We start from the raw sequence: 14571 nt of genomic DNA on the forward strand, positions 1-14571 counted from the left end.
TAACACTTTTACTTTTTAAAAACGAAAGACGCTATATATATATATATATATATGACTGTACATTGCGGTAACCAACATTAAAATCTGAGATAACAACAGGGTTACAAAATGCTACTATATAGACTATGAAAAAGAAAAATGTTGCTTTTTCATGAAATGGATCTGTCACTTCTGTGCACAAAGGAAATATACAGAGCACGTACCCTCTTCCAAACGCAGAGAGACAGACAGCATTTTGTCACAGGAAGTTATGTCTAGATCCTCATAAAAATCAAATTTACTCTTCATTCTATACTTTTAGGTTGAGCTGAATGCAGTGAAAATTTAACGAGAGCTGGAATAGTTTATTTTGTATTATTTTATAATTTGAGTTGATGTACTTACTCATTTGATGAATTTTAAAATCATCATCCTGATGAAGGATCTGTGCTGTTGAGCTCTATTGATTTAAAAAATCCCCAATCATCTTATTTTATGAGCTGGCGCATTGAAATTTCTTTTGTTTTGAGATGTACACAGTGAACATTATGTGAAATAACGTAGTATATATTTTTCGTCATTTCTTTCACTTTATTCGTTTAGTTTCAACATTGCTCCTTATTAGTTCACAGCTCCAAGACTCTAAATTCGTATTACAGGGTTGAATAGGACTGATTAACCATTATGCTTGAAACAAAAAATCCGAGAAGTTTGAAATCAGACATTCAGTGTTGTATTCCATTCTAAAGTTGATACGCAGTGAATTGATCATAAGAATGGAATGTAGAATTTATTATTTATTCCGCTAGATAGACCGAATCAGTGTGAAACAATTTTGTTAGATTTTTACAAATTTACTCTAATCAAAACATACCCATAGAATTACAACAAACACCTTGTCTACTTTATACGGTACGTATTTACCATTTTTGTTGTTATACGTGTCCCAGTTAGATCCCCTGAATGCGTTTCCAAAGTATTTCACTTCACCTTCATTAAACTTCTATAATCTGATTGGTTTCATCAATTCTAAACATCAACTTATTATTTCACAGATTCGAATATGAATTCTGAAGCAAATACCAGCCTATTGTTCTTGGTGGCAATTTCAATACTAATGCTGTTGCAAGCTGTAGATATGGTTTCATGCTATAGAAAAACAAGCAGAGAACTAGGTACATAAGAAGAGTGCTTGTCCGAAAACTCTCTGCAAACGCCAGTTAATTTCTTCACTAATTTTATATTTTCAGTCGAACCCGAAGTACAGTTGGAGATGATAGAAAATGAGATAGATCTTTTTGAATAATAACGAGGTGAATGTGCATTACAAATTGTCCACTTTTAGTGTATTGTAATGTACATTCATTGAAAAAGATTTTTTTTTCAGGCATATACCAGAGAAAGCTGAATATACAGGAAAATCTGCTATATCCAATATTATCATATAATATAAACTAGGTCTAATTTATATATATATATATATATACACTATATATGATGGGAAAAAAAAACTGAACTGAAATGAATGGAGTTGTAATTTGTGTCAATGTGGGTTATATCAATAAATATTCTGAAAAGGGTTACTGACAAATTATTATCTACTCTTGCGTCACCCAGTGAAATGCAATTTTGCGATAAGTGTTCAAGCCTGAACGAATCACGTGAAATAATAAATTGTTTAATAATGGGCTGCTGCTACAGATAGCTGGACTTGGGTTCCAAAACTACATATCCTACATACCTTTGTGATTATCTACTGTGGTATCATGACGCTTGGGTCGGTTGGTTGGCAAAACTAAGTATACCATGCCTACTTTCGATATGAACATGTTTGAAGCCGTTTTAATTGGATAGAAAATGTTCTCGCGTATGCCACAGGTACATTGATATCTAAAGCAAGCAGGCGAGAACCTTTTATATACGTTGGTCCCAATCGACTTTTTATACCCCTTTTATAATATGACATAAATAGTTAATCAAACACGCTAGTACATTTCCCAATATATCTTTAAAAAGCCTATTTTCGTCGCTTTACACTAAAATGCTCCCAATACGCCGGTAAGAAGAGAGAAATTTCTAAAAATTTCGAGAAAAAGTTTCTCGCTTTTAACGCTGTTGTCAACACGTGATTGATATGCGAGAGAAAGAGTTTTCTTTTGGACGAGCTTTACGTCACCTTCAAAATAAAACAAGAGTGGGATTTTGAAGTGAAGTGATATTCGTTTTATCGAAGAGCATTTGATCGCGTGCTGTCTGGTATCTTTGTTTGTTTATTATGAGCCGGAGAACGTTGCTCGCGCGTTCAAAATACTTCGTTTTCAACTAACAACAGATTCTTTGTTTATTTTTAAGCTTTGGAATATTCATACAAATAAAAGTGACCTTGTAGCAAAATAAAAAGTATACATAGAAAAAATATGATGACGTCACCGTAATTAAGAACACTCGGATCAAGCATGGATAATTTAAACTCAAACATTTTGAGTTTTGAAATTGGTTTTGTTCACATGCAGTCCACTATGAAATACTATTGACCCCCAAAAATACATTTAATTCAGCCATAATCCCAAATTATGACACAGGGCAGCCCTTTATGACCAGGCCGATCCTATTAAGGTATTCGCAAATGATCATGCCTAATCGGGTTTGAACCTTGCTACAACCTGACCAATATGTAGCATAAAATATAAATAGATCGATGGTTTCGCGTATTTTGTGCTTATTTATGTGCTTTTATTTCTAAATAAAATGGTTAGGTCGTCTACACAAATGAAAAAAAATGTTCTTTATAAAGTCATTGATGGATGGATGCCTTTTTCAAAAGGAAAAGTTGTAAAAATTTAAATTAAGGTAGTAAGTTAATTGGGCCTGAATGAGATAAAAGAACAAATCTCCGAAAACCTATTTCGTATGATCACTGCACATTGTAGAAGGATAGACTATAAATTGAATTAGTTTGTAAACAGCTTAGGTGACAGGTGACGGAATTTGACTTTTGATGTTCATTCCCGACTATTGTTTTTGCTGGTAATTTCATCGCTGATGCTGCTGCAAGCTATAGATATGTTTGCATTTCAAGAAAACGGGCATGGAAATGATAAGGACTAGGAGGAAGTAAGTTGTTACTGCTGAATGTTGAATTTAGCATGATTTCAAAGAATATCTAACACGTTTGAAAAACTTTGAAAACGTTTTAGTAACGCGACTTGAGAAAGATAAAAATAGTAAATCATTCCTAATTTATAAGAGTGGATAGTTGTTGCACGTGTTCAAATCAATGTTCGTCGGACAATAAATTCAAGCCTGACATCTCATTCGTTACTCATAACGGACAGGGTTGAACCAATGCCCAATCTTATTACTAATTTTGTACTTTTAATAGGATTCGAGGGGGGGGATAGAAGAATATAGGGATAAAACTATCCAAAAAAAATAAGGAGAATGTAAGTTTTAAATCGTCTATTTTGGGGTATGCAACCGATACTAAATGAACACTTATCTGAAATTATTTTTAGGAATTTTCCGAGGAAATTTGAACAAATAAGGAATCCTACAATAGTCAATGCTATTCCTTTTATATAAACTAGGTCTAACATATATCTACACCATAATCTTGTAAAAATGAATTTAAAAAAAAATGAATTAACATATGATTTGTATCAATATGATAAATTCCATACTCTTGGGTCATTTTACAAAAAGCGCATTTTTTATAAATGTTTTAGCCTGATTAATGCCAGGTATATTACGTGAAATATAATAATGTTTTATAATAGATGAAGGTTGGTTTTGAATGCAAATCATTCGACTTGGCCGACTAACCTACATATCTACATATCCATATTATTCGTCTACATTCGTAATCATTTAACATGTCATCAGTGGCAATTGTAATGTTTGTTAAAACCAAGTTTGTTTGGGTACTTCTTCTAAAGCAACAGATCATGCATATTAGCTGAAATAACACATCTGATATTGATGTTCCCATATGGCAATTTGTCTTGGGGGCGTAATAAAACTAAACATTTGAGAAAAAATCGCAAAAAAACACAAATCAAAAATAAGAGAAAAAGTTATAGCTGTAAAACAAATTGATAGACTGAATTATATCCCAGAATGATATATATTATTCAGTGGTTCCCAAACTTTTTTTTTCGCGACTCCAATTTTCAGAAAAGCAAAGCCTAAAAATAATCGCGACCCCGCTACTATAACTGGGAACGTTCAGCAACCTCAAAAATCAGTACATCAGTTTAATTGCCTCAACGGGAAGTTGAGGTTGACCGTGAACATCGCCCCAAAAAATATATATAAACAAGTCTGGCAATGCGCCGGAAAACGGGAAAACCTCAGATTATTTGAAAACACAAGGCATCATATGAAAACAATGGTGTAAAAATCTATTAATTCAGAATTATAACGGTTATTTGGCGAAACAAAGACGAACTTTTAGTTTAGTAGATTATAAGAAGGTGTAAGATACTTCGTAAATATTAAGATTGTTCTAAATAAATATAAATTTAAAATCTTATTTAGCATATTCCAGAAGTGTATTTATTATTTTTAGTTTAATGTTAATATATTACAGATTACTCCATTATTAATTCGAAAGTAAAACAGAACATGTAAGTAGGAAAGGAATTATTATGCTTGAACTTGTAGAACTTGTTGTGGTTTTGTGTTTGACTGCTCGGAACGCTTCGAAATTATGTATAAACGTCTGAATGCGATAATAATATTGCAATATAAAAATGTTCACTTTTATGTGGAGGCAATGTGGACAATACACGTAGCCTACTCGTAAATTTTAGACGGTGACCGTACATTTGAACCCATATGAATACTCGCGGGTTCAAACTATATGCGGGTGCTAAAACCCATGAGTTTGGGTTAGTATGGGTTCAAATCTCCTCAAAATCAAAAAAAATTCTATAGGTGCAACAGTATAAAGGTGCAATTGTCGTCGGTTCAAATGTACGGGAACCATTTTAGACATGTGCGCGAATTAACTAATTGGTTTCGCAACTGATCAAAACCTAAAGTCTAATTACTCGGCCAAGACACCCCCTAGCAATCAATACCATACTTGTCAATCACGAAGTTAAAGGCCAATCGCCGAATAAAGCAACTCTGCTTTGGATATTGAATAACCTACCGGCTACACTATCACAAAATAACAAACCAACATGATTTCTCGCAGCCTGGCCAAAAATTCGATTCGCGTACCAGCGGGTCAACCACTGGGACGTAACATGATCATAAAAACTAGAAAAAGGAAAATATTTTTGGCGCTCGTAACACCATCACTCAAATACATATACTAAAACCAAACCTACCGACCAGCTTGAAAGATTAAATATCACATGAAAGTTTTATTGATAAATTTTGGCGCCGTTTAGACAATAAATGGTCGAATTATTGCTGAAAATCCGAAGGTAAGGCACTTTCACGATACCTGCCCGCCAAAACAAATTTAACTTTACAACTTCCAAATCATTCGCATGTTTGACAGAAATCAGGCGACCCCGGAAAATCTGCACGCGACCTCCTCAGGGGTCGCGATCCCACAGTTTGGGAACCACTCTATTATATTATATATATATATTATATAATTTGTTCAGTTCTGTTATTACTAGATAATGATTGCTTCACGTACAGTTGTTGGGATAACTGTACGCCAGAGTTCAATGTTTCTCATAGATATGTATATGTTTGGTGATGTGAAATATATATTTGGTAGTTTTGAAACAAAAACGCCTTGTTTGAAGCAGAAACTCAAAACGGTAAACTTAAAATGCAACAAACATTATTAAGATTATACGCCTCAAGCTACAATAAATAAGGATTCGCTGCTGAACTAAGAAACATGACGTAGGGCAAAAAAAAAATTGAATCAACCAACACGCCCCGAGCTATGATATAAAATTACATTTATGTAGATAAGTACAGCTGTGTATTAGACGTTTCGTACGATCTATCAATTGAGCTGAACTTTATTCGGTAAATGAAATTTCAGATTTTTCGTAAAAAATATGAATTTTTTTTTAATTCGTAGTGAAATCAGAGGAAAAATATGAGTTACTTTGAAAACTACTTTTTTTCTCAAATAGCATAGAATATTTTGTAAAGCACTTAAAATAAGAATGCTTCAGTTCAGGGAAAAAACTATAGTATATAGCTGGAAAGTATATTATATTTTAAAAATGCTGCAAAGGTGATGGAGCGATAGTCTTTACCCTTTATAAAAGCTTTTGATCCTCGAATGAAATAATTTACAAAAGATGACCTTCATAAACAATCAAAATCTTGTAGTTTATGGTTATTATATTCTCACAATTTATTTAGCTACATCATAACAAGGTATTAATTTAGTGTTTTATAACCTTGAAATATGGATTCTAGAAACAATGCTATAAGACTGTTGTTTTTGCTGTTAATTGCAATGATGATATTGCTACAAGCTTTACATGAAGGAAATGGACGTGGAGGAAGTAAGTGGTGCTATTTTGGTGCCATGATGTTTCAATTAAAAACATCTTTTGGAATACCATGTATGGGATTCGAAAATTTCAACAAATTTTGACGAACACTTCGACCATCCATCCAAAATATTCTTCGAAATGGTATACAGTTAACAAAACAATGATTTGAAATTTATTATAAATTCAGAAATGGTTGCAATTGATATACTGCTCTGTTTACACCCGATTTTGTAATCTAAGTATATCATATATGCAGTAACTCATTCGAGAGAAAATAGTCAATATTAAGAACATTGCCCAACCAATGTATTCTTGTGGACAGTTCGAGAACGCAATATAAACTATCAATGAATTTTTATTCTCATTTTTTGCAGGATTTAAAGAGCAGTTTGCAATGAAAGGATAATGGGGATATCCAAGAATAATGGGGTGAATATATATTTTTGTTTTTCTAATTTTTGGTTTATGTAATCGGAACACAGTGCACATTTGCTTAAAATATTGTTCTTTATTTCAGGCTTCTGCGTGAATTTCAAAATAAAGATGGAAACCTATAATATACAAACCTTTTTTGGAAGATGTCATATATACACATAATAAAAGCTGAAGCCAAATTTGAAAATATATATTTTCTATCAACATGGGGGACGGTCTAAAATTAGGCACTGGAGAATTAGGCATCTTTCCAAGCACTTATTTTGTCAAAAAAATATGAGAGTAATAACTTAAAGATTATGAACTGATTATTTTATCGAGCAAAGTCTATAATGAGATTCAAACGTAAATTTGAATGCTTACACGCACTCAAGCTCCACAGAAATTCAGCAGCCTTGGAACTGCAAGGATGGATCACCAGAAAGAGGGCCTCAAAAAATATGTATTAGACATATTAGTTATTCGATGTTCATATCTGAAGTACGAAGTCAGGGTGTAATAAGGAATGGCAAGTTTGTGCGTACCATTGGAAAGAAAGACAAGGAACACATACTAAATATTCTCGTGAATTAAATAGCAATTTTTAGTGAAATATCGCGCTTTATAGAAATAAAATTAAAGGCCACAATAATTTCTAGCGACAGCGACTTCTTCCATCAAAATATTGGAGCCGATTGAATCCATACTTACCTTTTTACAACAGCGATAACCACAGTCTCCATTTAGCACAACAATCCAAAGTGCACTTCGTGACTAAAAATCGACGAGGGAGGAATTTGGAGCATGTGTTTTGGATTGGCTATTATCAGTCCGAGTCTGTTTAGTGGGGGTAATGACTGTTACATTGAAATATATTTTATCCAACTGCTTCTCAGCGCATTTACAATTTTTTACGACTTTAATTGCTCACTTTGATGACTTCAAAGATACATATTATTAATTCCTGAAAATAAACGAAAGTCCGAAACTAAACATATCAAAAACGGTAATATCAATCTTGTGTGCAATGTTCAATAATTCATGCATATATGAAAAACTTTCATGGTCATAAATATATTACATTTGTATAAATTATCCAAAATATTTAGAATTTGATTTTGAAGACGAACTTTTGAATCTAACGGATTACCGTCGCGCCTCGTTGCCTTGAAACCCCACTGCGTTACAAATTAAAATAACACGTAAAACGTAAAATAGTCTTCATTCATACGATTTCGGAAACATAACAAATATTTGGGGGAGAGATCTCGAGAAAGTGGTTCTTTCTGTCATTGACCTCTCGTCGTTATTATTAAACAACAGGCGTGGTTATATATCGGAACTACGGAAGAATGTTAAATAAATCAAAAGAAAAGCTTTACTCAAACAATAATTTATCTGTATCGGTAGATCTACCCAATTAAGTACATGCAACTAAAAAGGGGTGATCTTCGCACGAGAGCAAGCGACCATATTTGTGTACGAGGATATGAAATGTTGCGCACCAAGCGTCGTTGAAAGCAGCCACTCGACATCTTTTCCTCACAGGAACTTTTCACATCCAGATTAAAAGCAGTATTTCCGGGTAAAATAAATCAGTTCATTATAATGTGCTTGCTAGCTGTTGTGTTCAGTTAAAGGCGTAACATATGATTTGTTGTTCTTGTGATAACAATAAACAGAATTATTCGCATAATTTGTTTAGCTAGGTCATTATTGAATAATAATCTAGCGTTTCACAAACTATTAATATTGATTCTGCACCAAATGTCGGATTGTTTCTCTCGCTGATAATTTCATTGATGACGTTTTTGCAGGCGATAGACATGGCTGCATGTTAAGGAGAAGTAGGTAGGTGTAAGTAGAATTTATTTATAATGCAATTAAAACGAATGTTAAATGCGGTATGATAAATGAATAATGTTCTTTATGTTTCTAATTTATTCGACATGTATTAAGTGAAAAATATTCAGCTTTTACCCCCTTAGTTCAGACAGTGAATTTAAGCCCATCCCACATATGTAACAACAAATTTGATACTCAATATTCAATAACAATGAGGTTTACATTCAAAAGTCCTCTTACGACCGACAGTGTAATTAGGATGAAATACTATATTAAATTTAATAATTTTGTTTTTTCAGTCGGAATCAGGGAAAAGTTGGATTTGATAGAGTATTGGAATAAAATCAATGGAAAAAGAGGAGGTGTGCCCTACTATTTTTGGTGTTTGCAACCGAACCTAAACTGCGTTTTCTTAAGGCTATTTTTTATTACAGATATTATTTGTGAAGTTCAGAAAATGCACCGAAACCTGTTATTATCTACAACATTTAAAATATATATAATAAATAAAGAATGAAAGATGAAGTCAAAATATGGGTGATTAATATGTTCAAGTCAGAACAATGCTTCCTAAATGTAGACAGTGAAAAAAACAACGAGAACGAGAAAATGTAAAGACATGAAATACCTCAAGCATTTGAAAGCCTCCAGACATCATTTCCTGGCAGGAAGTTTTTATTTTTAGATTCAAACCAAGATTTCCAAATAAAGGAAATCATTTAATTACAGTGTTACTGCTTGCGGTGGTGTTTGGTAGCTCGTGAAAAAAATGTAATGTATGATGCAGGAATGTTTATGTAATTTATGTTTCTCATGATAATTATAGACAAAATATTATCCCATAAATGTAAAATTAACTGCGAAATAGTTGCAGTTTCTCATAAATATGCAGTTCTAAAAATTACTTAGCGAGGCGATTATTCTGGAAAAATTATCAAAAAACTGGGCTTGTAATAATTAAATTTTGTAATACGTATAGTGAGCTTCTTTGAGTTTGCTCGGAAAGATATCGATCTAGGATGAAGAAGACATTCCTCACGATGTATTATTAAGAGGATTGCTACGAAGGAATGGAAAAATGACGTAAAACATAAAACAAAATTGGATACGCTGACAAGCCTCGATCTATATGCATTATAATACTCGTACAGTACACTCTCTCGAGCTTAATTTTTATCGGTGGAGAAATTTCGATGTTGTTTGTTGAAACAGAATAAAAAACATAAACCCAATGAAGTTTAAAATAAGTGCATTGGTTCATAACCTAATGACTGGTAATATCTTTTTATAGAATCAGTCTCTTAATGGTCGTAAAATATTTATTTCTACGTTGTAGAGTATAAACTATAATGACTGACTTCACAAGAATAATTTGTTGTCGAGTATAAGGAGCCTATGTATAAGAATATCATTCATCTAAATTCTGAACCATCTATTATGCAAAATTTAACTTTTCAAAATCACTCACTCAATTTTCATTTTATTTCCATACTTAATTTAGTTCCATCATTACTATTTATTAATATAGCGTTGAAGAGTCTGTAAATATTAAATCTACAGCAAATTTTGGACTGTTTTGCTCGTTAATAATTTTAATTTTGATGTTGCTACACGCTATGGATATGGTTACATGCCTTGGCCCGCAAGGGGGTACAAATATTTAACCTAATCCCGAAATATAACAATCAGTTGTTATAAATCTGAAATATACCTGATAAGCAATAAATAAATGCCGAAGCCACAAATATGACTTATGAATTGTATGTTTCTGGGTAATTTCATTGAATACACGAAAAACGCCAATGTCTTCACGTCTTGAACAAATTGCGTGATTGTTCAACGTGTTCAAGTCTAACTATCGTTGCCTGGTAAATCAAGTATAATATTGAAATGTTTCATGAAGGTAGATTTTGAATACAATTCAGATGGAATTGGCTATCGAATTCGCAGGTTGGAGCATTTTGTTAACATTTACTATGATATCATTTTTGCGCTAGACTAGCTTGTTAAACTTGAGTTCACCATATTACGTATTTTAAACTCATAATCTATAAAACAAAATCATTGCGTGAAATTATAAATAAATATTGAGAAAAGGGGCAAAATGGTGGAAATGCGACGAGAACAAAATAGAATGATTCGATCTATTAGCACAAGTTGTTATCGACACCTTGCTTTTTAACAGAAAAAAAAGAGATTTAGATAATAGGAAAGGAAATATTTTTCTAATTTTCCTATTGATGTTTGCTATAGAATATGTCTATTATCATGATAAAAAATTCTGTATTACTTTGTCAAAAAAAAAACAGACATATATTTAGGCTTACCATACGTCCCGATTTAGGCGGGACAGTCCCGCTTTACAGCATATTGTCCAGCCGTCCCGACAAGTCAACCAAAAGTCCCGCGTTGGCGTTCAGCCATTCAGCATAATACACGAACATGTTCTCGTTACTGTTGTTGCTGTGTAGCGCAACGATAGCCTACTTACTGAAGGTGAATGCGTTGTTCTGTTTGTTTCGTTGTTTCCCGCTAACATTGTTCATCAATCTAATTGGCCTTGTTCGAACGTTCACGTGAATGTAACATTGAACAACATTTTTTTGAAGGTGTTATCTACAGAAAAGCATGCTTGGGCGAATAAGTCAATTCTCAATACTTGAAAACGGCAGACTATTTCATTATTCTTTATTACTTTTGCTGTACATAAAAAAATCTAAATTCGGATCATTTGTATCGTTAGCGTATATTCCTTTCTATTTTTCGAACTGAACCCGATATTTAGACGAGAATATGGGCATGAACTCTCGATGACAATAGGGTCAATAAGAACAGCCGGGATGGCTTCAAATGTAGGCCTATGTAGTAAAATCGGAAAATTTAAAGTTACAGGATCACAGCTAAGGGGTCGTGTCTTTGGAGGCGTCCCGCTTTGAAGTCAAAAAAATATGGTAACCATACCTATATTAGTTATAGGATCAGTTGTGGTAGTTTTCTAATGTTACACAAATTTGCTGTAAATATGTTTAACATAGTGATATTAATATTAGTAGTAATGATAAACGTTAGCAAATTATTTTAGCTAAATATCAGCTTATGGTTTTCTAGAATGATACTTTAATTTTTAGGCGCAATAAGAATAGGATTACCCACGAGGTATTGATACGGACTGCGGTATTCAGTATAGCAGAGATCAGATTCGCTGTGATAATCTCTATTCATGCATGTTCAAATGAAATGTGAAAACAAATTCTGATCTATAGAAAATATTCCAAAATACAGCACGCTATCGTGAAGCACCTCTCAATCTCAAGTCCAAATATACAATCATGGAACATGAAACGAGGTATTCTTGAGGGGCCACACAGTAGTCTACTTTCAGAGGGCTGAATATTGCATTAAAAGGCGCCAGTACACAGAGCAAACATACATAAATAAGCTTACGCGGATGGTTGTCCTTGTCATACATGTGATTGAGTAAGAGTAGAGATCCAAAAGAATCTTTATCAATGGTATTACACAATCAGTTTTGGTTAATCGTATTGTACATAGCTAAGCCTGCAGGATCGAAGCTTGCGAAACTACGATGATTGTATTAAGCATGCAATAGGAGGCACGGAGCGTTACTAAACTTAGAATGGCGCGCATAACGTATTTAAAAATGTTGTCCAAAATTTCATTTTTTTCGAGCCAACAATAAAACTGACCTATTCCCATATTTTAATCGTGAATTACGTGTTTTGGCCCAAAAATGAGTTCTATGGTGCCATTTTGGTTGACTCATGTTAAAGAACCGTGGACAATAAATTCTGATTAATGGAAAACAATTCAAAATACATAAAGGTATTGTGAAGCACCTCTCATTGTCAATCATGAACATACAAATTTATTTTGCTGTAAGTCATCTAGAACTAACGAGAAAAGCATTTGAGTGTAGAGAGTGGACTCAACACTCAATACGGTAGAATAGCCAGTCATCAAGCAAAGCCCAGTAGTTGCATTTTTCTCATAGTATATCAGTACATAGAAATGCATATGTAAGTAATAGTTGACATAATTGAGGTTCAGAATAAGAAAATCCTATTGGGCATAGTGGTTGTATAAAAGCTTGCAATAAGATACGGTTCTAATGCCTAGTGAGATGTACCTAGCGTATTGAGAAATATTGATCAACATTTATTTCTCCAAGCCCAATATAAAATTGACGCGACCTATTTGGGCTATTCTACAGGACAATTCTAGAAATTTTGCATGTTGTTAGACGCACAATATATTTTTACATGTTTTGTTTCATTGTCCAATCAGTTGTTTTATGGAGTTTGAACAAAACTGCACGAAAGTTACACACAAGACTTACTTAGTTGAGATAAAATATGTCCTAAAATATAGCGTGCTTCTACAGGACAGCAAATCCACCATGCATTAACATTTCATTGTGTTGTGATGTAAATTTTCGCGCTGATACAGCGGGAGCCCTCAATATTATCTGGTGAAGTAACTGAAGGACCCCTCTATGTGCCACTCAAATTACTCAATGTTACACTGTAGATTCATGACGCTAATGTGCACCTTGTACGTGACTCTACAGGACGTGAAACTACTGGACATTTTTCCACTTCGGAACAGCGTCCACTATCTTCTCTTAAATTCTAACAAGAAATCGTCAAATAGGTACAGACAAGTCCTACAGTATTGCAAACACTTAATCTCAATCAACTTAAGTCTAGATCCTCATTGCGAAATAAATTAACTGTACCGAACAATCAAACACATTTTGTTACGATTCATCACAAAAAATGTCAATTACATCAAAATTTCTACTTTTTAGGCCATTCTGTGTTAACCATCAAAAACCTGGGGGAAATTTTAACTTTTTCCATGAAATGAATGCAGTTCAATAAAATTCAAGTGTCTTTTAATATAAAAAATACAAAACAATTACTTTTACTGCACTTTTTAAAAAATTGATGAAATTCAACTTTTGCTTGGAATGGCCTATTTACAGATCATAATTGGGAATTACCTGTTCTGGCACGGACCTTAGTTTGATAGTGAAAACAAGTGAAACAACCGCTGAAAATATATTCTTATTGATAAAAAACACTTCAAAATACACAAAAGTGTTGTGAAGTATCTACCAATGTCGAGTACGAACATACAATGGCAAAGGATGGGCAAATTTCGTTTGTTATCAGTCCTCTCGAACTAACGATAATGGCACTTGAGAGTACTTAGACTTAACACAATAGAATGAATGGTCGGTCAGTCATTGCGCGAAGCACTGTAGTTGTGTTTTGTTAATAGTATATCGGTACGTAAAAATTCTTTCAGTGGTTGACACATTTGAAATTTATAACTTTTGAGATGAATAATGCGATCCATAAAGTTACTTTAAACTTTATGGTATACATAGGTTAGTAGTGATATTGTACAATTTATATAAACGACATTTATTATCGCAAATTTCGAGATAATGATTATGTCTGAAACCTTCATCTAGAAACATTATCAGGTCATTTCATTTTTTTGTTCTTGTTTTTTTTTTACATTGTGCAGACATTGTTTCAAATAAAAGATGTAAAGTATAATTTGATGCATCTTGAAATAACGATAGAAAAAAATATTTAACTGCTATTCTGATAGAAATATTCAACTTTGGTATAAAAACTTTTGTCAGACATCAGTTTGTACACGTGTACTTGAGATGTTTACCACTCAATTTGGCGGTGGTGGTATCTGAGTGTGAATTCGTTGAAATTGCAACCATTTTTATGCGCGAAATAACAAACTGGCTGATTTCTTGTATAATATTGTCCTTTATTAATATTTCAATTGTTCTGTTAGATATCAA

At 33.1% G+C, this 14571-nt stretch overlaps 1 long non-coding RNA gene across 1 annotated transcript; it reads left to right on the top strand.

The window, feature by feature from the left end:
* Positions 1-6319: 6319 nt before the first annotated feature.
* Positions 6320-7083, top strand: LOC120334991 (uncharacterized). Its single transcript, XR_005568599.2, has 3 exons — positions 6320-6470; positions 6836-6890; positions 6979-7083. It is a non-coding gene; the product is annotated as an uncharacterized LOC120334991 (long non-coding RNA).
* The last annotated feature ends 7488 nt before the right edge of the window (positions 7084-14571 follow it).

Source organism: Styela clava, chromosome 1, assembly GCF_964204865.1.
Source record: "Styela clava chromosome 1, kaStyClav1.hap1.2, whole genome shotgun sequence".
Classification (NCBI taxonomy): Eukaryota; Metazoa; Chordata; class Ascidiacea; order Stolidobranchia; family Styelidae; genus Styela; species Styela clava.